The sequence below is a fragment of the Eulemur rufifrons genome, chromosome 7 (assembly GCF_041146395.1).
Source record: "Eulemur rufifrons isolate Redbay chromosome 7, OSU_ERuf_1, whole genome shotgun sequence".
NCBI lineage: Eukaryota > Metazoa > Chordata > Mammalia > Primates > Lemuridae > Eulemur > Eulemur rufifrons.
This window is the reverse complement of record NC_090989.1, coordinates 210,790,369-210,815,979: the sequence shown is the minus strand read 5'-3', so window position 1 is coordinate 210,815,979 and position 25,611 is coordinate 210,790,369. Positions and strand designations below refer to the sequence as shown.

The 25,611-nt window shown below is 40.7% G+C and overlaps 1 protein-coding gene across 2 annotated transcripts in view; it reads right to left on the bottom strand.

The window, feature by feature from the left end:
* The window catches only part of FRMD3 (FERM domain containing 3), a 254,155-nt gene that overhangs the window by 126,293 nt on the left and 102,251 nt on the right, over positions 1-25,611 (bottom strand). The window lies entirely within an intron of this gene.

The window sequence follows — 25,611 nt, the reverse complement described above, 5'->3', positions numbered from 1 at the left end:
GTGAGTGGTACGAGACTACCTGGCTCCCACCAGGAATGCTGGGAGACCTGCTTCCTCGGGCCTCAGAGCCACTGTATCACATCCAGAAATCAACACAGAAAGGCATGGTGGGATATTAGGGGGAGCCCAGGACGGGGATCCCAAGACAGGACCCTGCGACCCTGAGTAAACCCCTGGGCTATTTGCACTTGGGTAAAATGAGATGGCCAGACCAGATGATTTCTATGTTGGTTAGATTATTTTTCCTCCTAAAATTCTATGAGTGGAAGACATACCAGCCGAATCTGATTAAGATAAATACCACTACAACAAAACCCTCCTAAGAGCAAAGACCCTTCCAAGCCCTCATCAGCATATCTGTTAAGATTAATTTCTGCTTCAATCAAAGTCGATGACAGACCCATGAAATGTTTTAGGGATGGAATGTGACCTGCAAAAATCAATGAAGAAATTAGAGACGTTAAGTGAGCCACTCTCCCAATCCACCAAAAATGATTTTGGAAGATCAGTTTGGTCTATGTCATATGATGATCTTTTCATGAAAAACTACCATCAGCTCAGGAAGCTGGATGAACAAGCCGCTCACAGCCTTGGGACGCACCGCACTGAATGAAGGACGGTCGCTTATCAGCACACACTGTGATATGGAGCCTCCATTCTCCTGAAATCACTTTTGAGTTTAATTTTGAGGGAATCTTTGAGTTTTTGCTTCCTTTCTAAGAGGAACCATCTGATGTAGCTCAAAAGAGACAAAACCATCAAAATGGAATTTGTTTTTAAATTTCTGTAATTGCTTTCCAATCCAGGAGGCTCAAATGACAAGCTATATTTGATGACAGCTGAATTCAATGCCCAGAAAATAATCAATGGACTTAGATCCTTTTACACACCCACTCTGCGATCCATTCATCGTTAAAAGGCTGCTGCATTATCAACTCACTGGACATAACACACGAGTTCTTCATCTTATGATCGAATGGCAAACCTTTCTTCCTTAGGATTTACTACGGGAAACTCCCCCTACCATGTGCAACAGACACAAGGTATGTGGGCCAAGGCTGTGCACTGCAGTAATACGGGCTTGAGCACTCCTTGATGGGGCGTGACAGATACTGCTGACATTTTGCCCTAAAGAAGATGTACTCAACAGCACAACAAAGATTTTTTTAAAAAAGTGATTAAACACACCAAAATAGACCCTCCAGCAATATGTCCTGAGACTACACAAGACCCTTGAGAGAAGAAAATGCTGCTGCAGACAATGTGGTGACTGGAGTGTGCGCGGGAGGCTGAAGCTGGGTCAGTGCCTTCCAAAACGCAGATCAGACCAGCTCCAGGCCACCAGGTGCTTTCTGGGTCTTTGTTCTTCCAAGTACAGCCTGTGGACCAGCAAACACGGCACAGCAGCAGCACCAGTGTCACCCGGGAGGGAGCTTGTTGGACACACAGAATCTCAGGCACTGCCCCAGACCTGCCAAACCTAGTCTATATTTTGAAAGATCCCTGGGTTATCCACATGCACATTAAAGTTTAAGAGGCTTTGGTCTCTGGGACTTCTCTGACATGAGAAAAGTGCAAAATTTTACCTGCCTCCAAAGATCACTAGAAAAAAAGGCCCATTTTCCCTTGTCACCCTGAGATGCTCCATGGTTGTGCCAAGGAAGCCAGCTTACAGACCCACATGCTCCTGTCTGGAAATCTGGATTATGTTCATAAGTCATTTAAGTCCCTATTATCATCATTTCTGTGCACCAAGCTCAGTTCTTGCACTAAACAAAAGGCCGCACAGGCCCAGTACCAAGGGTTGGAAGAGCTCAATCGGGGATCAGGTGTGTGATGGGCAGAATCCAGCTACTTGCTCATATATCTCACTTCAGGAGAGGGGCTTAGGGTGAACAGTGGCTCTGACCCGAACCTTCCACCCACTTCCTCCTGAGCCTCTTGAGGACAGAGGCACCTTCCCTGCTGCCTAAGCCAGTGCCTGACACCGTGGATGTTACCAGATGGACAAAAGAGGCATTGCTTTTCTCTCATGGAAAACCTGAGGTCTGGGAACAAAAAGAGGTGCTTCCCTTTGGGCCGCACAGCACCAACCGTGAGCCTGGGGTGAGACAGCAGAGTCCTCTATTGGCCATTCCTCAAATGTACTGGAACTTGCCAATGCTCATGCATCTGCTTCAGGGTCTGTGTGAAGAAGTGGTTATCAAAGATTTCAAGTGAAAAGACTTCCTTTTAATGTCAAGTTTTTGTTGATTCTCTCCCAGGACAGCCCCTGTACTTCCAGTACTGATTGAATTGTTGGGGGGGGGGGAGGGATCAAACAGTAAATATAAATTCTTTAGAGCTGTTATCTAAGCTGTGTTTTATGATCACAATTGCATTTCCTACATGTGAAAAGTAGTAGGACATAAATGAGTGGGCAGGGCCTCATAGAATCGTTAGGGGTCAGTGGGATTTGATAATCTGAGACTACAGTCCTTAAGTGCTTAAGGATAGACTTGATACTGTCTCTAAGTGAGGTTATACCTTCCCAGAAATGCACTTACAGCATTGAAAGAATTTGTTTACCTACATATTTAAACTTATGTCTCAATACTGGTCCATATCATCTATAGTGTGTTGTGAATTCATATTTTCATAGATATTGTACTAAAATAATGTGAATATGATTGATTGTAATATTGTTAATGTGTTGAAAAATCTATAAACCAGTGATAGACAAGGTGTGGTCCATGCACCACGCCAGAACATGAACCATCTGTTACTGGTCCTCCATGAGACAAGTGCAGAAATTAAGAGTAATTTATTTTTATTGTGTTTTCTATAAGTATTTGTCCAAAACAGATTGGGACGACAAAATCTGGTACTGGTCTCTCACCAAGAGAGTTGCAGACTCTCTGCTCTAAGCTGTGCCACCAGGTTTGGAGTTTCTGTCCAGGATTTCTTTATCCAGGAACCTCAGAGTGTAAAGGGGGCTGGGCTGCTCTCTCCACCTTCTCTGCCCATTTTGTGGACAATTCTTGGGGTGTGTGTGGGTCCCTGAACTCCCTTCAATAAGCCCCTATTCTCTCAGGGTCCTCTCCCATAGGATGGAAAGTACCAGCCTATTGGGTACTTTGGCAGGACACTTGGCATAATCCTTGGCATTTAAAAAGGGCAAATTCTCTCAGTGAGTTAAAGACTCATTGATGTGGCAAACTAGGCTCCATTTCAAAAGACTTTATATAACAGAGCTACATGTCTGATTGGGGAAGGTTGGAGAAGTGTTGGTTAATCATTTTGAGGTAGTGAAAAGATAATTTAGGTGCTCTGAATCCTGCCTCCTGGTCTGGAAACTGAATTACACCTGCTTTCATGGGTAAGCCAGGCATTAAAGACAATATTCATAAAACATCTTGTTGGACACATAGTAGCTGCTCAATGAGTGAAAACTATACTATTATTGCTGTTCGTAATAAGGTGACTTTTGTTCTTCTGAGGCTCGTGGCCCCTTCTGTTCTCTGCATGCTGCTGAGTGGGCTGGGTCAGCAGTAAGACATGTAGGTGACCAGAGAATGTTTCATTCTCTCAAAGAATGGGTTTGACTTGCTTCCTTATACCCCATGGAACCTAATTCCTGTAATCACAAATTAGCCTACTTGTCAAAAAAATTCTACCCCAAAGAATATACTAGAAAACAAAATAAGCCACTGTCTCTTATCTTGTTTCCACCACTTCCCAGCTGGGTGGACTTAACCAAGTCATAGAATCTCTCCATGACTGTTTCTTCTTCTGTAAAGGGGGAATAATGATGGTGACTTCCAGATCTACCCCATGGAGTTATTTTAAGGCTCAATCATGTATTTGTGAAACCTCTATTATGCACTAGGCATTGGGATAGGACTTAGAGATAAACAGTGAGTGAAACTTACCAATTTATCATCTCTCAGACCTTAAAACCCTGTGCTCTGTAAAACGTGAAAGCACTTTGTAAACTGCTAAGCATCACACCAATGTAAGATGTCATTATTAATGATATTAAGAATAATCTCAATCTTAAATCTTTGTCTCCAACTTTACAGATCCTTTTAGATACAAGGAAGTCGAGCAGAATAGTATTCACCTCCCAGAATTGGCCACTATAGCGAAAAAAGTGAACAAAGAAATAAAGAACTCAATTCTTTGCTTGACTCCTCTGCAGCCAATTGCTGACGATGCATTTACTTCAACTCCCCAATTGAGTGGCAAAGTTAAAGCAACAATAAATTTGTGCTTAAAGAAAAAGAGCAAAGAAATCAAATTGCCTAAGTCAGCAATAGCTCATCTTCAATAAAAAAATGGCTGGCAGATTTCAGTACCCAATTCCTAAAACTCTACGTCAAGGCCTTTTGTTGCCTTCTAGATACTGGTTAAGTGGGGAAAACAGTTCCAACCTCAAAATACTTAACAGATTGCTATAAACCAAAGTTTAGAGTTTGAATAGCTACCTTCAGACATGAAGGTATGAATATAGTAATTAGGATTCCTATTTATTTAATACTTACTGTACACCAAGAGCTTGCAATATACTTTGCATTTAATCTCATGACAACCAGACATCCATTGAGGTAGTTAATAGTCTCACCATGTTACAGACAAGGAAAGTGGACTCAGAAACGTTAGGCTTGTTTGTAGGGCTGTCAAAGCCAGGTCTAACATGTATTTCAAAGCCATTCTAGGAACTCAATTTCCCTGCATGTCCCCCTTCCCTATGGGGAGACAGAGAAAAGCAGCAATATGAGGATTTGGGAACACTGTCAAGTTCACCAGCTGCTAGAATTTGGACACTGGTGGAAAGGAGCTCTGAGCACCAGGCTGGGGAGAGGCAAGATACAAAGCACCTTACAATAGACTTCATTGGTTGACTGCCCAGGATCCGTGTACCCCTTTGTCTTTCCTAATGACTCCCTCAGGTATGCACATGCATGTACACACACACGCAAGTACACACATGAGCCTCAAGGAACTGTGTTTGACCTACCCCTATATCCAGGGATCAGGCTTGCTTGGTATAAGGGAAATCCTACCTCTCTCATCTGATTGGTTCAGAAAAGGACAAGAGACCCAGATTAGGCCAATGAGACATGAGGAACAATTTTTTGGGGTTTCCAGGATGATTTTTGTTTTCTTAAAGAGCTTTGAGAACAGACTTTCTCTTCCCTCTGGATGATACGCAGAGGCGTGAGGCCCGGAACTGCTGCAGCCATCTTGAAACCAGATCGAGGATGAAGCCAAAACAGTCACAGAGAAACGGAGCCTGTGTCTCCAGACTGTCAGTCTGTTAATGTGAATTTCCAGGGATGCCCATGAAATTCTTTGTTCTTTCAGCTAGTATGGATTGGCTTTTCTGCTTGTTGAAACCAAAATTTTCACTTGAGGGAGAAGACAAATCAAAGTAGAAGAGCTCAGAGAGGACAACAGCCCTGGTGTGAAACACGGTTCCAGGGGCACCCGCTGGTGAGCCCAGAGCTGAGTACATCCACTGACGTGTTCTGTCCAGTCAGCACAGTGTTTTGGCATTTTTAAGTCGGGAGACTGCACAGGAAATCTGGACGCTGGCTGCTGTTGCAAAGCTGGGGGCTCTGGGAGCTGCACCGTATAGGCCTGCTGGAGTTTGGTATCGGCCACTCTTTTCCCTGGGGAATGAACTCTGCAGCCTACCCTATTCCACTTTTCCTGCGATCTCCCCCTCCTCCTATTTTCCCCATTTCCCTGATCTCTGGAGGTTTTTGAGTTTACTGCCCCTAATCTGGGCAACCTAGAAGTCTCAGAAAGAGATCCTTAAAAGAACTTTCCTTGGAAAGTTGCTTGGAGCAACCTCAAGGCCAGGAAAAGTCCTCAGTGGACACAGCTTGGAGCTGCCCACTAAGACTATCCAGATACTGAGGTCCTGGGACCCTTGGGAGGAAGAAAAGTCCAACACAGAACAGAGACCTGGGGGAGGCTCACCGGAATGAGGGGGGCAGGCAAGGGCCAGAGGAGTCAGAAGCACAGCCTCAGGATGCTGGAAACAGTTCACTCTGGGGTTGGCACTGTGCCTCCCAGGACCCCTCTGTGACAAACAGAGTGGGAACTGTGAGACCTCATTTCCTGGTAATAAAGGTTGTGAGGTTCTTGTTCAGAGGACTCTGATGCTTGGCACCCTATGCCTGCAGATGTCGCTCTTGAGAAGGGGAAGCCATGACAAATGCATATCTGGGGAAGATCGGAATTGTCTCTGCTGATTCTTCTGCCTGGGAATTAAGAATCCAACTCCCATCTGGATGCCTAGAAACTCCAAGGGGAGCTTCTAGCTAATTATAAGGCCCTAAACAGCAACTAAATGCTCAGTTTGCTGCTAGGATTATGTCTTCTAGGAACAGATGGCTGCATTTCTCTAGTGAATTAAGGACCTCAATCCATTTACCTTCATAGGCAGATGAAAAAGAATAGCAATGAGAAACTGGTGAACTAAATAGTTCTCGATTGTAAAGGACAAGCATTTATTAATTAAGAAAGATTATAGCTTGATTGAACAACTTTTATGTTCATTTTTATATGCTTTCTCTGTTTTTACTCGGCTAAAAGAATTCAAGCCTATTTTTGTAAATTCACACATTTTGTTATGGTATGGACCATAGGTTTAATCAAAACAGCATCTCTTTAGAAGGAAATTAACCATTATAGTCAGATTTTAAACAGCAAGTGATATATTGCTTTGCTAATTGTTCCTTCCCATTGCAGAGAGTAACTAGTATTTGATATTTGGCTGTGACATATATTCGGAAAATTGCATCATTCCAAGACAGTGAGGAAAAAAGTAATATTAAAACAGTTTAAATGGGGGAAAACATAAAGAAAAACAATAACAAAGGGACCACTCACGGTTGAATCTATGGTTCTCTCACAGAAATCAAAAGTTGTTTTGATTTGTGTTATTCAAGTATTTTCAGATGTCTGGAAGGTAAACTCAAGAATAAATACCTAATTCGGAATATACATCTGTTTCAGAGTAATAATCAGTAGATATGGTTAAGATAATTAAAAATATAGGCAAAATTTACTGAAAGCATTTTTATTTATAAGTTGGTGGAGGGTTATGACTATAGTAGTGACCTAAAAACCAGAAAATAATAATAAAAACAACTACCAAAGCCAGTCACTTATGAGGAAAAAAAAAAAAAAATCATTTGTTGCCTGAAAGTGAGCGCAAAAATAAAGGCAAGACACAAGTGACCACCTCACTCAAACCAGCTGCTTCACCAAAGTCTGTGGTAGCCCCCCCACACTCTGGGAATACAGAAGTAGACTGTCAACATCACAGCAAGAAGCTTAGTAGCACCCAGGCTAGGGAAGGTAAAAGGGTCCTAAGGAAAACAGACAAAGAAATGGTGCATCCACCAGAATATGAAGCAGCCAGAACAGGTGGTCACTCCATTATCAGGATGCTGAACAGTTTGTTCTGAAGGAGTGTTGTAGCTGAATAAGCAGGGTAGCTTGGAGTTATTAATGTTTTCCTTCTTTTTGTTTTTCTTCTGGGTGTTTTCTGCGTCCATGGCCTCTACTGTGTTGCAAGGCTTTCATTCTGGAAAATGCCTTGTGTATCTGTTTCCAGTCATTGGGTCATTTCTGTTCTGACTGGCACACAAATCCATCCCAATGCTTAGGGAACCATATTTGATTTGTCAACTCTTCTTAGCAGTTTTTGCCACAGACTAGTGCTCAAAAGATTTTTCCTTCTCCATCTTTTTCTTATTTTTCCTGTTTCAGGATTTTGTGCCAGGCCCAATTCTTAAAAGCACTCATTTCAGAATAATTTAAAAGTTTTCCAACTCTAATCCTTCCTACAATTTCAATAGTGTGATTTTTTTAAATCTCATGCTTAAGAAACTAGAACTAAGGCTCAAAGGGGCTGATTGACTTACCCAAGGTCAACGTAACTAGAAAGTGGTACAGTCAATATTTAAACTCAGCTCTGCTTGGTTGGTTATTATTGCCAAATATTTTCAAATGGTTATAAAGAAATAAATAACTTGAACTTGATAAAGAACATCTATAAAAAACCTATAGTTAGGTTTTATACTTCATACTTAATAGTGAGAAACTACATGTTTTCCCTTAAGTAGGGAACAAGGCAAGGATGTCCCCACTCATTACTTCTTTTCAACATCATACAGGAAGTCCTAAGTAATGCAATAAGACAAGAAAAGGAAATAAATGGTATGCAGATTAGGAAGGAAGAAATAAAACTATCTTTGTTTGTAGATAGATCAGATGGTATGATTGTCTATGTAGAAAATCCCAAAGAATCTACCAAAACAAAACAAAATAAAACAAACAAAAAAACACCCCTGGAACTAATAAGTGATGATAGCAAGGTTGCAGGATACAGGACTAATGTACAAAAGCGAATTGTTTTCCTATACACCAGCAATGAACAACTGTAAGTTGAAATTAAAAAGATAAGACTATGTTAGCACCAAAAAAAAAAAAAAATGAAATACTTAGGTATAAGTCTAGCAAAATATGTACAAAATCTATATGAGGAGAACTACTAAAATCTGATAAAAGAAATAAAAGAAGGGATATATGGAGAGGTATTCCTGTATCCATGAACAGAATAGGAAGACTCAATATTAAGATGTCAATACTTCCCAACTTCATCTATAGATTTAAACTCAATAGGATATTGATGATCTGATTATAATGATTTTGCAGAAAGGCATAAGACTCAGAGGAGTCAACATAATATTAATGAAAAACAAAGTCAGAGGATTGATACAACCCAACTTCAAGACTAACTATAAAGTTACAGTGATCAAGACAGTGTGGTATTAGCAAAAGAATACACAAATAGCACAATTAAACAGAATAGAGAGCCCAGAAATAGGCCCACACAAATTCAGCCAACTGATTTTGACAAAGGAGTAAAGGCAATTTAATGGAGGAATGACAGTCTTTTCAACAGATGGTGCTGGGAAAACTGGACAAACACATGCAAAAAAATGAATCTAGACACAGACCCTACAGCTTCCACAAAAATTAATTCAAAGTGAATCGTACACCTAAATGTAAAATGCAAAACTATAAAAATTCAAGAAGGTAACACAGCACAAAATCTAGGCAACCCGGGGTTTGGCAATGACTTTTTAGATACAACACCAAAAGCACTGTCCTTGAAAGAAAAAAATTGATAAGTTGGACTTTACTAAAGTCTGAAACTTCTGCTGAGTGAAAGAAACTGTTGAGATAATGGAAAGACAAGCCACAGGCTAGGATAAATATTTGCAAAACACATATCTGACAAAGGACTTATATCCAAAATACACAAAGAATTCTTAAAACTCAACAATAAGAAAGCAAACAACCTAATTTAAAAATGGGCAAAAATGTTTGAACAGCCACCTAACCACAAAAAAGATATGCAGATCACAAATAAGCATATGAAACAATGCTCAGTGTCATATGTCATTGGGGAATCACAAATTAAAATAACAATGAGATCCTCTACACACCTACTGGATGGCTAAAATCCAAAACACTGACAACATCAAATTCTAGCAAGGACATGGAGCAACAAGAACTCTCATTCACTGGTGGAAATGTAAAGTGGAACAACTACTTTGGAAGAAGCAGCTTGGCAGTTTTCATAAAACTAAACACAGGCTTACCATTTGATCCAGCAATTGTGTCTTTAGGTATTTACTCAAATGAGTCGAAAACTTATGCCCACACAAAAACCTGCTCAAAAATGTAGCAGCTTTATTCATAATTGCCAAAAACTGGAAGTAACCAAGATGGCCTTCAGTAGGTAAATGGATTAACAAACTGATACATCCATACAATGGGCTATTATTCAGCAATAAAAAGAAATGAACTATCATGTCAAAAAAAGAAATGGATGACCTTTAAATGCATATTATGTGAAAGAAGCTAGTCTGAAAAAGTTGCATACTGTATGCATACATATGACATTCTGGAAAAGGCAAAATTATAGAACAATAAAAAGATCAGTTGTCTGCAGGGTGGCAGTGGGGCAAGGAGTGACAAGGTGAATGAGCACAGGGGACTTTGGGGGCAGTGGAATGATTCTGTGTGACACTCCAATGGTGGATACATGACATTATGCATTTGTCAAAACCTATGGAACTATACAGCACAAAGCAGAACGCTAATAAAAGCTACAGGCTTTAGTTAACAATAATATATCAACATTGGTTCATCAAATATAACAAATGTAACACACCAATGCAAGATATTAACAACAAGGGAAACTGTGGGGGAGGGGATTGTATGGGAACTCTCTGTACTTCCTGCTCAATTTTCCTATAAATCTAAAAGTACTCTGAAATAAAAAGTTTATCAACAAAGGAAAGGAAAGGAGAGGGAGGGAAGAAGGAAGGAAATTAAAAAAAGGAAGACCAACAGAGAACTTCAGGGGATGAACACAAAATTTGCAACTTAAGAGACCAACCCACAAAAAAATTTCAAAAAAATAAAATGTAGTTATTCAAAATAAACATGTACATAAACATGTTTTCTTTTATTATTAATATCTAAAGTTCCAAAAGGAGAAAATACATTTTTAAGTGATCCCTACTACAGTAGCTGAGGTAAGTTTTTAGGCAAAGTGCTTTAAGAAGTGAACTGCTTTTATTAAGCAGTGCTTCCTGAATTTAAATACACTTTCACTTAATATCGGCCTCTTTTTCTTAGTCTAGCCCACGATCTGCAATCCAAAATGTCAGTGGGTTGACACCGCAAAGGTTTATTTCTCCCTTGTGTCCATGTCCAGTGCATACTGGCAGGGGAGGGCTCTGCTCATCTCTCTTTGGTGTTCAGAAGGATGGAGGCTTCCTCTTGACAGCTGCTTCAACAATTACCGCAGCAGTGGGAAGGGAACGTGATGAATCCCACACTGGCTTTTAAACATTCTGCCTGGAAGTGACATATGTCACTCCAGCTCATTGGCCAGAACGAGTTACACACCTTGCCTAACTTCGGAGAGGGTAAGGAAGTGAAATTCCACCATGTGCCTACAAGGATGGGAGAAAGAATGCTTGTGAACGGTCCTAACACCTATCACTCAAGGGCTCAGTCCAACACTTGGTTCAGTTAGCATAGCATGCTGGATTTGCCCTCTAAAGGAGTATTTTTTAAAAATTCACCTAAAAATATGAGTGAACATTGTCACTCATTTCACAATCCTTACAAATTTACCTCAGGCATTTCCATAATTAATCCTAAACTGTTATTTGCATTTTAAGGAATTCAATGAGTTTGGAGGCCATGGTCTAACTAAAATCACCTGTTGATCATATTTTTTTAAATGATTTGTGATTACAGGGCTCCAAGAAAAATATGGCAGCAGTCAATTAGGAGCTGCCATTCACACCCAGGAAGCAAAGAGATGGTTTCTGCGTGTGGAATTCATATCGCCCCCAGGAGTTTAGAAAGGAAGGCAGAATTCCTTCTGAAACTTCATACAGGATGATGACACCAAGATCATCAGTGAACAAAAAAAACCAAACAAACCCATGGATCCAATTAAGCCTAGACCCCCTTCATACTCCCGTCTATCTGACAAGAGCCCTGGGCCGAGGGATTCCCCAGTTTCTGAGAATAATCTGACAGGGCAGCTCTTGGCCTCTCTAAGATGGGGGCAGAAAGCCACCAGAACAAGAGTGGTTGGATGGTTTATGGGGAAATTTAGAAATTCATTATCACTTGCACAGTTAACTAGGCTTTGCTCAAGGGGAAAATCCCTTCAAGCTAGGCAGCAGAGAGAGGAAAACTAAACAAGGGCAGAGGGACGGGAAGAACTTAGGAGGGGGAGGCTATATGCAAGTAGTCCTGATATAACCAGGGAGTCCACATGGATCAGTCTCTGCAGGGCTCACACACATTGAAAGAAAAGCAAGTCAACAGCAAAAATACTCAAAAAGAAACATAATTCTTCATTAGTTTTCAAGGAACATTAAAGAGAGCCTAAGATCTAAGCCACAGTGACATTTCCCAAAAGCCCCCCTTAGCCAGTTCAAATTTTCTTGCAGCCTCAAGATGCCTCAGAGACTCTCAGTTGCCAGAACTTCCAAATTCCCTCCCCCTGGGCCAAGCCCACGAGGCTTTACCTTTTCTTTCCCCACCTCTGACCTAACCTCTAATATTATGTATGTTGGTAGCTTTTTGTGGAACAAGAAATCATCTTTCTTCTCCAGCAGAGAGGAGGAAGGAGAAATTGAGAAGGTCAAGGTGGAGGGTGGCTTGAACCCATGTGTGTGCTTAAAACTACTGGGGTAATTAATGTTTTAAAGGGGCCTCTGCAATGGCCCAGAGCATATCACGGTCATCGTGGTGTAGCTTGCCCAGGAAGCATCCTGAGAAGACTGAGAAGGCTGGGGGTGTAATGGGCTGAGCAGGAAGAGAGGAGATCCCGCCAGACAACAGGGTTAGCTGCAGACTGTCTTCTGCTTCTTTGGCACACACATGGCTAGACATGGCCACACCACCAGAAATCACAATCCAGTGTCACTCAGATAAGAAGTATGGCAGAGGTCACAGCCCTATAGGAATAACAGCTATACATTCCTGGGTGCTAACTATAAATGAAGGCCTGTGCTAAGTGTTGCACAGAGATTATGTCATTTGCTCTTCCACCAACCCTAGCACCAGCCTTATTTGGGTGGATGACCTTCTAGAAATGTATGAGTTCCACCCACCTCCATTTCTAATTCCTTCAAGCCACTTTCTTTTCCCTCTCAAACTCTACTCCTTATTTCCAACCCAGTATGGCCCACAATTCCACCCTGTGAAGGCCTAACGTTTCACTTCAACAGCATCATTCCAGAAGGTTCCCAGCAGCCGCGCAATCAGCAGGCCTGCAGCCCACACAGCTCCTGGAATTCCTGAAACAACCACTCTGTGTGCTGAGGGGATTCCTGCACTCACGCACGTGCACACACACACACACACACACACACAAAGGCTGGCACGCACACGAGAACAATTTGTCACAAATATTTAAAGACTGAAAGATGTAGGCTGGGCTCCCGACTATCACACCTACCCCTTTCTTCAAGCGATTAGTCACCGAGGAGGAAAAACATCTCAGTTATATTTACATCTCTTCTGACTACACAGCAACCCAAGCCAAGGGTATTTCATTTTGATGAAACTGAAAATACGGAGATTGATTGATGTGAATTTTAATCACCATTATCAGCTATCACAAACCAGCTTTCGTCTTCAGGCCTCCTCTGCCTTTTTCTTTTTCATTCCGGGTGGCAGACAGCAGCTTCCTGAAGGAAGGAAAATATCACATCCAATCCAGCAGCTCTTTCTTCCTGAAGAACGTTTGCATCCATTGTTTAGCAATGCATCGCAGCAGAGCCCGAAGGCACTGCATAAACACAGAAGGATGCACAGAAATGCACGCTCACAATCGAGTCTAAGAGGGAGGACACCCCCTTTAGCGATTCACTCTTCAGAAGGCAAGCAAAGATATTCAAGACAAACGCAAAAGGAAAAAAAAAACACAAAATAAACCATTTTTGTCTGATTTGTACATTTTATATATGTGTGCATATTTATACACACACACAAATTTATATATATATACACATATAGACACAAAGAATAAAGACTTGAAGGCCAAAAAGCTAAATGTTGATGGTGATATTTGTGAGAGATGAGATTTAGGTTATTTTAGTTTTTTTCTTTGTGCCTTTATAGTTGCGTTTTCTAGCTTGTCTATAAATAGCAGGCATTAGGCTGCTGATCATCATATAAAGATAATGTATTTCTTTTTAACCACACAGGGCACAGGTTTACCCTCTAAAGGTAACACACAGAATATATTTCCATAGGCCAATGGACTACAAGTGTCCTTAAGAGGTATTCTCCTTATCCAGAATTCTTCTTATCACATTATCCAGAAGTACTGCCTCCTTCCCATCCACGAAGGGAGAGAAGCAGGAGATAAGAGGCTGAGAGGAGAGAGAATATCTCTGATCTTAAAGTCCAATTACTGGCTTAGAGTCCCCTGCCTCTGCCAACTGATGGCCCTGGGCAAGTCACCAACATTTCTAAGCCTCCAGGTGCCCAGGTGTGCAGCAGTGGGTTGGGCCAGATGATAGTGAAGATCCATAGTAGACCCAAGCTCAGACAATTCTGGGTTTCCATGCTGCCTTGTTCATAGAGCATGGCCCTGGCTTTGACCCAAGGCCCATGTCAATCCACTTGCATCTGAACCCAATCCAATCAGCTGGGTCCCCTAAAAGTTGCATCAATGGATGAGGAAAGGGGGGTTCTGGGAAGATGAGGAGGGATGGTGTTGAAAATATTCATCATTCACCCTCAAGCCAATGCCTGTGATGATGGTGGGACCAGAGCTGGCAGAGGGTTTTAGCTTGACAAGTGTGTTGGGGGTGGGACAAGGCTGCATAATCGGTTCTTACTTTCTGTCCTGATGAAAATTCTGCCAATTTTACTCAGTCACAGATTAAATCAGTTACTTATGTTTCATTTCACATAGGCAATTTCTTATCTTTTTCAACAATTCTATCACATTCCACTCCCCCTACCCACACCCCCTACACACATGCTCTGAGAAGTTGGCTGCAACACTAATTACAAGGCAGCTTGGGCTGGGAATCAGAAAGCAGATAAACAGTATTGCTAAGGAGCTACACAGATCTTTAGACTTTCTAGAGCACAGAAAAGTCCTTCTGTGATCCTTCTGCCTCCAGTTAACCAACACCAACTTTCCCTGCTTCCCTCTCCCCCGCCACCCACACCTCCTAGCTCCTGTCTCTTTCTATGAAGGGCCTCCCCATTTACACGGCCAAAAGTTGGAATGTGAAAAGGAAAAAATCAAAGGCCACCAGAGCCATAGAATTCTTCATGAGGAGCCTCAGAGTCCTGGAGAGCCCATCTGGAAGCATCACTCTGGGTCTCTACCACAGTTTCCATGCACATGCTTTGTGCATATGAGCGGAAACAGCAGCCCAAAGATTTCACCCAGGCCTCCTGGGAAGGAGGAAAGCTCCCACAGGCAACTCGCCAGTCCGTTTTAAGGAGCTCAAGACAGGAAGGGAAGTGGCTTTTTCTCCTGCAAGTCAACAAAATGTCCTGGTGATAACCCTCCCAGAGCAGAACACAACTTTCAACCCATGAGCAATGCTCCTGGAAGTTATACACTGTATCCTACAAAGATGGCTCCTTGGCCATTGGACAATGAACGGGATGTCAAAGGGTCCCTATTCGGTGACCAGCAAATGCAAGCCAGTGTCTGTGAGGACACACTACCCTGCAGAGGACAGGCAAATCCAAAAATATAACTGTATGTTGTCTGTCGTTCAAGTTGCTAAGTTTTATTTTGCTTTTGTTATTTGGTTGTTTTTTGCTTTATTTTCCACAATTTCCTCGAGTTCATTTTATCATTCAAAATACTCCGCAAAATGCCCCAACACCGAGGTTTCACTCGTGCCATCCCCTACATGAACAAAGCCCTCCCCTCTATCTATCGAAATTCTGTTATTGCAATGTTCGCCTGCTCACGGCAGAGAATTCACTCCTGGACCTCCTCCTGCATCACAGCCCTTACACCTCCCACCCCTTCACCCACCTGTCCTCTGACCTCATTTGGAAACTGATGAAACACCATCTTGGTCATGTCTCATATTGCTGTCTGGTATGGTTGTGTAACTCTAGTTTCATCACTTCTCTCAAACTTTCTTTTCTCGAGGGAACTTATTTTTCAACAAATTATTCATTGCGCTTCACAGGATAATTTGTCCATGGTAAATATTTAGTAAAAATATACATTAAGCCATAATGAAATACCATTTTTACCTATCAATTTCACAAAGCCATGTAATTCTAAAAATAGCCAATCATGACAAGAGTGCAACAGTGGAATCACATGCTAATAGAAGTCAAAACTAGACTGGATATGGGAGAAAATTGTTTAGATATAATTTAGGGGATTTTTAATCTCCGTATGTTTCCCTGAGCCACCACTCCCTCTTTTAATAAGTATCAGGCTCTGCGATCCCTAACCTCAGGGGACACGTTTAGCAGAGTGAAAATGAGTAGCTGGTGAGACCTCCTGGATTTTGTTTTCAATGTCTACATCTACTAAGGAGAATAGAATTTGAGGAGTTTTGCAGTTATCTATTACTGTGTAACAAGCCATTCTAAAACATAGAGGCTTAAAACAATTATTAAGTATTCTCTCATAGCTCTGTGTACTCGCTGAGCTCAGCTGGATGGTTCTTGACTGGAGTCCATTATATTGTCACCATCCAAGGTGGAAGCAACTGAAGATTTTTTCACTTATATGGCTGATGCCTGGGCCAGGCTGGCTGGAACAGCGAGGGCTTGTTGGGCTTCTCTCTCTCCCTCCCTCCCCTCTCCTCCTTCTCTCTCTCTCAGTCTCTCTCTCTTTCTCTCTCCCTCTCCACGTAGCCAGCTTGGATATCCTCCCTCCACGGCAGTCTCTAGGAAGCCAGACTTCTCAATGGGTAGCTTGCCTCCCCCAAAGGACCCAGGCAGAAGTTGCCTTTCACACACCACCACGTCCACTGCATTGTGCTGGTTACAGGTAGGTCACTAAGCCCAGGCCAGACTCGAGGGAAGGGCAATTAAACGTTTCCTCTCTGTGGGAGGAGTAGCCAAGAATGTATGGCTATCGTTGAAGTACCACAGGGAAAAAGAGACTTCTTCCAGGTTGAAAGGAAAGAAGGGACAAGCTGTGTGAACCTGAGCTGGCTCCTTGGACACTCTCTGCACTGGCACAAAGACATTAGGGAGGAAAGATGTGGTATATCTAGAGAAAAAAGACCACAAACTCTGGCTTTCTGGCCTCACCATGTAGCCATGTCCCAAGAATCCCCACCGGGTCCAAGGGACAGGCTGATGTGGACACACAGCCAATAATGAACGTGTCTCCCTCCAGTATCTTGTCACCCATTGAGACTCCAGAACCTGGCACAACTCCTAGATGGGGGTAAGTTTAGAAAAGACAGATGAAAATTTTCCAACTACCCTGGTGAGAAGGGGGCTTGGCATTAAAATTGGGATGATTTATGGAAAACAGAGTTGCGATATCTCTTCCATCCTGGGTTTGGGAACTGACCTTGCTTTCAAACCCTAAATTTCATTTCTTCCAACCTGATTCTTGAGTGAAGTCTTTCTGCCTCCTGAAGCTGGGCCCTCTGCTCCATCTCCTTTCATCGCTAATTACCAGAGCAGAGTTAAGTGACTGACACCCTTGGGCACAATCCACAGCAGCACAAGAATTGGAAGATCAACCAGTCAAGTGCAGAGGAGATGGTGGGGAGGCTAACACAGAGTTCACTTTGGAGATGGATTTCTCCTCCCCTGCTGGGCAGGAGGAAGAAAGGGAGAGGGCAGCAACCCTGCCAGAACCAACGTAACTCCCAATCCATTGTCCTGAACGTCTACCCAGGCAGCTCGAAGAAGGCTGCAGTAAATTACATACGCTCCCCATTGCCCCAGAATAATCAGTTCTGTGCATGTCAGCAGCACACGTCGGGGAGCACAAATGTCGTCCATCTGCAGGCATGGAGGTTAACCTCCTCTCCACCAGGCTCCCAGAGAGTAGCCCCTTGAGGTTGGCTGCAGAGTAGAAAGGTCACGAGGCTGTTAAAAGCACACAATATCAAACCCAGGACAAGAAGGAAGGCAGGAATGTGGAAGTGAATGCTCGCTCTTGATTTTGCAAGTTACTGGGATCGGCTGCCCCACTCTTCCTGCCCTTGGCTTGTATCTTCCTTTCTAGCATTTATTAAGCTGGACCTCCATTTATTAAGTTCCTGATTGCTCTCTGACTGTGGCTCTCTGCCTTGTCACCTGACTTCTGCTTTCTCTCAAGAAAAAACAAAAACAAAAACACACCATTAGCACAGGGAAAACTTGATCCACTTTTCCCCATGTTGGTTTGGAGAATGGACAAGAATTTTTGAAAGAGAATGTGAGACTCCAGTGTACATTGGCCACAAGACCCTCTTGTATACAATTACAACCATCAAATTTATTAATAAGAGCAAACATTCTTAGCACATACTATGTGCCAGGCACTGTGATCAACCATTTACATGTACTAGTGCAGGAATACAGTCTCTTTGGCAGATAGCAATATTATTAGCCCCACTTTGCAGATTGGGAAGTGGAGGTTCAGGTAACAAATGCAAGCAGGATTCAGGACTTGAACTGTATTCTGTGCCTCCTCAAAGCTTCTGCTCTTTTCCAGTAAGTCACTGATCCCTCTCCCATCCATCCCCATCCCCCAACTGTAGGTCAGAATAATGAGGCCAGGCCAGCCCAGAAGGATGAGTTGCTTAGTAACTGTAATCACATATCCCTGTACCTCAGAAGCAAAGGGTACCTTCTGCTGCCCCTCAGGGTGTTTGGGAACACAATTCTTAACAAAAACAGCTCCTCCCCAGAATGCCTCAGAATGTCTGCAGCAGGAATGAACATCCTCGTCTCACCTTCCTGTAGGGCTGGAACATCATCTGCCCCTTGGAGACCTGGCTTATTAAACACTCAATTGCCATCCGTGCCTAAGGCTGCAGGCCATTTTCCTCTCCTAGGCTTTTAATAAAGTCATTTTGGAATAGGTAAGGTAGGGACAACCATATAATTTCACTTAATATATTAGAGGTTCAGCTCCTCAGTGCTAGCTTTTTTGCCCTGTGAAAATGTATTCATCCTCATCTTGAACTGACTTCCTGAAATATCTTCATGTATAAGTTCTTCCTGATGTGGGGAACAATAACTGGAGAGAAGAGGGTGAGAGACTGCATTTATAGACTTAGAGGACACGAGTGCAGCTTTGTTGCATGGATATACTGTATAAAGATGAGGACTGGGCTTCTAGAGTACCCATCGCCCAAATAGTGTACATTGAACCCAAGATGTAATTTTTCACCCTCTTCCACCTTTGCAGTCTTCAATAACAGTGTTTCCATTCTGCATGGCCATGCATGCTCATAGTGTAGCTCTCACTTATGAGAACATGTGGGATTTGATTTTCCTTTCCTGAATTACTTCAGTTAGGACAATGGCCTCCAAATCCACCCAAGTTTCTACTTTGCTTTCTTTTAGTTGTTTTTAGTCAACAGGAGGCATAAGTAGGAGGGTAAGAATTAGAAGGAAAGGATATTCTGCCCTGGCTCTCAAGCTGCCGGGACAGTTTTGGAGCAGGTCTGGTTTTCTACAGAAACCATAGGTCCTGTCATGCTGCATCACTAGTTCAGGTTTAGGACAAGGTTGGTAACAACTTCCTACTTACCGATTTCCCTGAGCCTGCCCATACTTTGGACCCTTCGTTGAGTGCTCTTCAATTACCCTTTCTGACTATGGCAACTGTTTTTTGCCCTGTTTTGGATTTTACAGTAGATTCTAATCTTTTGCCAATGGCTCTTTTTTAATAGCCATCCTGTCCAGAAGCATGTTAGCATTTTAAGTGCTGGCTCCATTTTTGAAAAAAGTCAAAGTTACATAAAACTGTCAACCATAACCTTTGATAACCATGAAAAAGCCAACATTTAAATCTATATTAAATATAGACAAATGTTATCAACTGTATTATTAATATGTGTTGAAAATACCATCTACATTTTGTGTCCCTGTTTGTTATATCTTCTAGGAAGCAGGAGTTTTAAATATTGATATGATTAAAATTAACAGCTTTTCCTTAATGAATTGTTTTTTAAAACATATTGAATAAACCCTGCTATAAATTATCCTTCTATATTTCCTATTAAAAGTTTCATACATTCATCTTTTATATTTAATTATTTAATCTGAGTGAAATCAATGTTGTATCACCATGTGGCATAGGGGCCAACTGTCATAGTTGTCAATAGTAATTACCAGTTGTCCTAGTATTATTTATTTAATAGTTTATTTTCTCCCCATTTGTATGCAAAATCAGCTCTATCATAAACTGAATTTCTATATGCCTATTCTCTCTATTGGTTAATTTTTTATTCTTATGTTACCATTACCATCTTAATGTAGATGTATAATAAATCTTGATAGCTGTTTGGACATATCTACTCTACCTTGTTTTTCTTAAGAATACCTTAGCTATGCATGGCATTTTATATTTCCATCCAAATTTTAGAGTTAGTGTCAACCACTATATAAACATGTTGGCATTTTAATTTGAATTGCATTAAATCTATAGACTATATTGGGAGAATTGACATCATTCTGATACTGAAACTTTTAATATCTCCCATTTACGTAAAACTTCTTTAATGGCTTTGAATAATGTCTCATAATTTTCTGAGTCTTACAAGTATTTATACATCTATATATCTAACTTTTTTTGCTACTACAATCTGTAGGTTTTGAAAAATTATATGCTCTATTAATATACTTGGGTATTGATTTGAATCCAGTTTTGAATTGATTTGAATCTCATTAACTCTAATAATTCATTAGTAGCTTCTCTTGTATTTTCTAAGAAAGTTGTTTGTATATTTCTCTACATAGGTAATAATGTCATAATGAATAATATTTATGTTTTCCAGCATTCTTGAAGTTTCATATGAATAAACATATGATTTAATTCTATTTTTAAACCTTCCATTTTTATTTCTTCCTTGACCAATGAGTTATTTAGAACTTTTAAAAATTTTTTATTGTGGAAACTTATTTCTAATTTTATACCCTTTGTTTATGTTTTATGTTTATGTTTTCAATAATTACATATTTAAACATATAATATCAGTAAAGGTCCAATCAGGAGACAGGAACCATCTGTTATTTGGTACAGAAACTTCAATATAAAGAAATACCTAGTACAAAATATCTAATTACCAAATTACCAAAAAGAAGGCCTCAGAAGCAAGTTTTTCTCTGACCTCCAGCCCTCCTGTCTCTCAGTCCCACACTACCCTGAGACTAGCCATAGAAACCAGAATCCCTCTTCCCCAAGGAGGGTCATAGAAGCCAGAACGCTTTTTCCTCAAAGCCCACCATAAAACCTAAAAATATTACTCTAACTTTCCCTCCACCCTTCTGTGTGAAAGCTAGCCATGAAGACATTATCTGACTTACTTTGTTTGATCATAGATCATAGGACCCCCATTCCATAGAGGGCCCTGCCCCATACCCTGAAGGAAAGAATGCTGCTCAGAGAGGCCAAGAAGAATCTAGACAGACAGGCTTTGCTGGTTTCCCCACTCAGTCTGTTAGCATTGGATCATAGCCTTTTTGTCCAATCATATTTCTACCTGGCTATCCATACTTTGTTGTCATGTACACATTAAATAAATTTGTATGTCTTTTCTCTAATTAATTTGCCTTTTATGAGTTGATTTTTCAGCAAAACTTCAGAGGGCAAAGGGCTTGGCCCTGACGATAGCATCATAGATTATCCTGAGGACCAATTTAGGAGAGTCCATTCTTCTTATAAACCAACTTTTCTCCTCTTATCAGTTCACCAAATAGTGACGATTCTAGACCCATCCAATCCATTTTCACATTGCCACATAAGTGATATTTGAGATGCAAGTTCAATCATTTTTCTCTACTGTTCATAATAGTTCAATGTTTTATTCCCTTGCAGATAGAGATCTTTAATCTGTCATAAAAGAATCTTTAGTATCTGGCCAATTCTAATTTATTATCTACTTCTTGCCTTTTCTACACTGAATCATGCAAGCTACTAATGCACGATTGGCTCAGGTATGTGTTTTTCCTACACTCTGCCTTGCACAAGATTTTTAAATCTATTAGTTCTTTGCACTTGATACACTCACCATGGAGCAGTTCCACTCTTTCCCCCTACTTCTCTTTTCCAACAAATTTATTCTTGACTTTAAAACTCATATAGCTGTGACATCAATTCAGAAATTTTTCTTCTCCTTTTTCTAGGATGGAGATTAAATGTTCTCCCCTTAGTATCACCATCGTACCCATATCGTGCAATTTATCATACTGTATTGTGTTACTATCCCTAATTTACAGGTAAATCAAACTAAGAATCAGATAAATTAAGCTGTTTACTCAAGGTTATATATGGCAAGTTAATACAATTGTGCTGCTTAGTTTTCTGGTCTTCTAATTATGCTATTTGATAGACAGAAAGAATTTAAATCATAGCATGCATAATGGTGAAGTAATTCTAAAGGACATTTTCAGCTAAGAATTGTGTACATGTTTTCAAAAAAAGCAGAATGCATTTCTTTTTCTCTTTTTTAATGAAATTGTACTCAGAAACTCAATATGTGACATCTACTCCTCTCCCAGCTTCCTGGGTATAGCAATTTGAAAATGCTGCTCTATTTGTTTTTCTTGTAGTATCAGAAACAATAAAACCTGCCTGTCTAACCACCCCCCCCAAAAAAAATCCACACTGAATGGTTCATCACCCTAACAGTGGTTTGAAGTATTATCTACCAATTCCTCAAGGAGGGAAGGAGAAAGGGAAGAAATTCTCAAAAGTAAGAACAGTTAGTTACTCTGCTGGGTATCCCTTTATAAAATTGCTTGTCTGTTTGTCTAGGTGAGTGAAGCGAGGACTCCTCCTTGCTTGCCAGTGGTAGTGGCAAACCTGAGCTTCATAGTGTCTTAGTTGAGAAGTAAGCAGTCTTAGACACAACCATTTCACTATTATACATTATTTTATCTCATTGAAGAGAGGTGAACATTTACAAAGTACGCAGCTTTTCACTTCATTCATTAATGTGTCAAATTTTGAATCTGTACACAGAAGCCCCCAGCGAGCCAAGCTATCCATTCACACTTACGTCAGGTTATTCATGATTCTTCAAAATCGGCACCATTTCTGGAATCGGTGTACATAGAAATGAACTTTTATCAGATAATTCTCAACACATAAGGCAGAACTGTTCCAGCTGCCCTTCATGTCTTCCAGTAAACATGAGTGTTGGTACAGCACACATACAGTACACACACCTTAAGGGTACAGCTCAATGAATTTTTACAAAGTTGAACAAATCATAGAACTACTATAATATTAGATCAGGCACGAAATTATTCCTAGCACCTCAAAAACTCACTTCATACCTTTCAGTTACTACCTTCCAAAAAGGTACCCACTGCTCTGATTTCCATCATCAAACAGTTTTGCCTGTGTCTGAAATTTAAGTGAATGGGGTTCTACAGCCTTGCTCTCTCTGTGTTCTGCTTCTCTAGTTCAAATAATTTCTGATATTCATACATGTTGTTTTGTGAACAGTCATTTATCCACTTTATTGTTCTACAGTATTACCATTGTAGGAATATACAATTCATTTGTCCATTCTACTGTTGCATAGTTTCCAGTTTTGGGTAATTACAAATAAAGCTGCTATGAACATACTTGTATGTATCTTTGGTGAATATACGTGGGTATTTCTACTGGGTATATACCTAGGAGTAAAATTGCTAAGATACACAGTATGTAGATACTTCCGGAGAGTTTTTAAAGTGGTTGAACCATCTTACACAGGCAATGCATAAGAGTCTTTATTTTTAACATATTTAATTAATATAGCTTTTGGATAAAGCAGATACATATCCTACCACCGTTAAGACAAACAGAAAGACAACCATTCCTATGCCAGTGATAAGACTTTTGCCACAACCAACAGGAAGAGTAACCTTTGTGAGCAGCTGAACATGTTGGTTAAATGATGCTTAAAAACATTCAGCATCAAAAATGGTCCAAATAAACTAATTGCATTTGTAAGATAGTCTTCAATGTTTAGTGAATGAACTATAAGCAACTCTACCAAAAAAGTCAATTCATTTGGCTATTTAGGGCTGTATTTTGAAATTAACTGATCCTGTTGAGTATATCAAAGTATAAATCCATCTTGTGAGGTGGTTAAGAGGTGACAACTCTCTCAAAATTAGATAGGCCCCTCAAATTCTTTTTCTCTCACACTTTAAGGTGCAGAAATCTAGGGAACCAACAGACATCTATTTTTCCAGGTGCCCACACAGAACGGAAGGTCCTGTCAGGGGGCACATTGGCTCTTCTCACAGTCCCTCCACATCAATACACCAGGGAGCAGTGTGCCAGCCCTCAATGGGCAGGATACAAGGGCACACCAGGCCCCTAAATGTCCACAACAATATGTCAGCTCTGCCACCTTCACGCCCGGTGGGAAGACACAGCACATGGATCCTACTTTACTAAACAATATAGATTTTCAACACTTTAGGTACTAATCCCTCAGAGAATTCAACTGTGAAAATTACTGTGATGTGCCCTCAAAGCCTGCTTGAGACTTGCAGTATTTAACAGAACCATGCTGCCTGCCCAATCCGTAGTTTTCTTAAGTTTTTCCAGCATATTAATTTGACCATCAGAAATGCATGGGCATAAACCTTAATATTGTATAATAGCTCCTCTCAGCCTTAATATTGTATAATAGCTCCTCTCAGCAGTGCCTTAACTAATCACAACTGGGTGACAAATAACTCCCTAACTCTTAGAGAGAGGCAGCAGGATAAATAACTATTGGAGATTTCTATATCTCTTGCCAGAATGTAGCCAGACACTGTCCATTATACTACCCAATGCCTGTTATAGGAATTTATACAAGGAATTCTTCCTAGAAATAATAGAATTGTAGTCCAGCAGGAACCAGCCAGGAGGATCATGCAAAATATTGGGATTCCCTTTTTGCTTCAACTTCCAGAAAGCATGGAGTTAACATTTGTGCTCAAATAAAATAACTACACATACCATAAACACACACACACACACACACACACACACACACGCAATTCCAAAGGCAAATCTATAGAGACAGAAAGTAGATTAGCGGTTGCCTGGGGCTGGGCGTGGAAAGAGGAAATGACTGCAAATGGGCACGAGGTTTCTTTTCTGGGTGATGAAAATGTTCTAAAATTAGATTAGTGAGATGGTTGCACAGCTCTGTAAATTTACTAAAAAGAAAAAAAATCATTGCATTGTACTCTTAAAATGAGTAAATTTAATGGTATGTAAATTATACCTCAATGAAGCTATTTTAAAAAATCAATCTGAGATGGATCATAGCTATGAATGTGAAAGGTAAAACAATAAAGCTTCTGGAAGAAAATATAAGAGAATATTGTCATGAGCTGGGAGTAGACAGAGATTTCTTAAAACAGAACACAAAAAGCTCTAATTATAGAAGAACAACAATGACAAAATGGACGTCACTAAAATTAGAATGTCTGTGAGACAAAGGATGTCTCTAAGATAGTGAAGAGGCAAACCACAGCCCGGGAGAGACACTCGCAATACTTACATCTGACAAAAGACTCCTGTCTGGAACACAGTTTTTAAGATACTCCCACAAATAAGCAAAAAGACAAACAACCCAATTTTAAAATGGGCAAAAGACTTGAACAAGTATTTCATGAGAGAAGAAAGACATCCAATTGGCCAATAAACACATTAAAAGGTAAAAAAATATCCCGGTCATGGTTATCTCCATTTCTAGTTCTGTGTCTTCGTGTTCTCAATTTGTTTAATGGTTTTTACCTCTTTGTTACATGTTTTGATATTTGTATCTGCCAGAGTCCCCACAGGAGGCTGGCAGTCTACTCCACGTAGAATAATTCCAGAAGGGC